At 32.8% G+C, this 2,500-nt stretch overlaps 1 pseudogene; it reads left to right on the top strand.

The window, feature by feature from the left end:
- Nucleotides 1-723: 723 nt before the first annotated feature.
- The window catches only part of LOC137654241 (uncharacterized), a 21,080-nt pseudogene continuing 19,303 nt past the window's right edge, over nt 724-2,500 (top strand).

The following is a 2,500-nucleotide window of genomic DNA, read 5'->3' as shown; positions in this document are numbered from 1 at the left end:
TCAAATGTATTGCTATGAAATTGTATAGATTAAATACTGGAGAAAACTTTTTACCCATCGTTAGTTTTAAAGATCATTACTGCCATTTTTACTCTTCTTTACTACCACTAATACTAAAACTACCACCATTTTCATTATCCCTCTTACTATCATTAACATCACTTCTAGGTCACAGTCATCATCGTGGCTAGTTACAAAGTTGATGAAATTCCAACTACATGAAATTCCTAACATCCAATACTTTATAGCTTTATTTTCAGTGACTACTTAAGAAACTTTACGAAATACTGATTAACTTGCTAACAGAGAAAAGCCTTCAGCTAACGTAAACCTCATTCTATCCCACGAAGAGGGAGAGAAGGGCTCGGGAGTCTATGTAATGCCGCCAATTCCCGTAATCTTTCGTTCACAGTGAACGCACTTTCGCTGAAATCTATCGACAATCCGTTGCCATTTAGCAACGTTGGTGCAAAATATTGTTAGAACGTATAGTTTAAAGAGAAACAAGGTGAATGCTATAGACTTATTTACATGTTTATAAAATAAATATTTCCCCCAATTTAGGATAAGTTTATAAAAAACCATATATTCCCCAAATTACGGACGAAAGTTTCTAGAAACGGACGAACCGCAGCGGAATTTCACTTCAGTAGGGGGCGTAGCTTTTACGCTAAGCTGAGCTAAAGTATAAAAGCGGAACTTCTCGAGAAAGCAGACATCAGTCGCTACCATTATCTCCCCTCTTCCCTATCTAACTTTGCGCTCTCGGGAACTTGAATTGTCAGGTGAGATGAACTTGAAGAGAGGAGCTTCTCCATTGAGTGATATTTGTGTCTTCCAGTTTTGATTACTTTTTGGTGATGTGATAACTCTTGGTGTGGAGAGACGTGCATCGTCAGGAGTGTAAAGGACTAAAACAGCGAAAATCTACGATTTTTTTTTCATACTTAACGTAAACAATGAAAATATGTATATATACTGAAGATAGCGTGCGTGTTTATGTGATCATTTACTTCACACGATTTTACGTCACCACTTTTTTTTTTTTTTACTAAATAGTATACAAATATTTAGTAAATATTTCCATAGACGAAATGACCACATATACACTAGTATTTGTGTATACGCAAATGACTACTTCCCTTTTATAATAAGGAACCAGTGTCTGACTATATATACACACACACACATACATACATATATATATATATATATATATATATATATATATATATATATATATATATATATATATATATTAGTATTTACGCAAACGCAAATGATTAACTCCCTTACATAATAAGGAGCAAGTGTCTGGCTATATATATATATATATATATATATATATATATATATATATATATATATATATATATATATATATATATATATATATATACATATACATATACATATACATATATATATCCAGTCACGCTCAGCGGCATGGTCGCTCCCCGTCTCTTGAGTAGTGAGGAGAGGAAGTAATCATAACCTGGTGAAATGGGGCACCCGAAGACATTCACTTGGAAACCCCAATCTCCCATAAATCACCCAAACTGCCATGTTGTAGTTAGGAAAAGGGTGGGGGGGTTGAGTTGAATCTGTGTGCATACCTATTTAGTTCATTTTTGACGGGTCGCATACACGAGTAAAGAATAATGGCTAAAAATAAATAATTTTGGGAAATAAAGACAAAATGAGTTGGTAGAGATAGCAAACGAAGCAGGGAAGGAAGAAAAGACGATGGATTGATGAACTAAAATTTGCGGGTATACATTGACATAAAAAGACCATAATTAGACAACAGCGGAAGAAAATGTATGACCTTTGTCCTACAGTGGACTAGCAACGGCTGATGATGATGATGTATACATATACTATACAAAGGTATCAGTGACAATAGCTGTCGCACAACTTTTAGAAAGCAAACACTTCAGTGGGGAAAAATTGTGGGATTATGGAAACAAAGAAGAAGGAAGAGAAAGCCAATTACATACGCCAACCATTTAACATATTTATGGAAATTCGCCAGTTAAAAATCACACACACAAGAAAAGAATAAGCATAATAAGTTAACTGATTGTCCTTCGAAGACAATATTCGCAACTGAAGACTTATAGCTCTTTTTTAGAACTTCAAAAATTTAAATATTTTTAGGTTGAACAAGCTGACACAAGTCTTTTTATAGTTTATATGTGCAATAGCTGTTTTAATACTGTTATTGTTTTTAAATATTTTATTCTAATATTCGTTACTTTTAATATCATTTATTGATCTCCTTATTTCCTTTCCTCACTGGGCTAATTTTGCCCGTTGGAGCCCTTGAGCTTATAGCATCCTGCTTTTCCAACTAAGGTTGTAGCTTACCTGATATTAATAATAATAATAATAATAATAATAATAATAATAATAATAATAATAATAATAATAATAATAATAATAATAGAACCCTCTTTCTCTCCGAAGGATTTAAAATGATGTTTTTTTTTTCTTTAAA

This window comes from Palaemon carinicauda, chromosome 15, assembly GCF_036898095.1.
Source record: "Palaemon carinicauda isolate YSFRI2023 chromosome 15, ASM3689809v2, whole genome shotgun sequence".
NCBI classification, from domain to species: Eukaryota; Metazoa; Arthropoda; class Malacostraca; order Decapoda; family Palaemonidae; genus Palaemon; species Palaemon carinicauda.
This window is presented reverse-complemented; position numbering and strand designations above follow the sequence as displayed.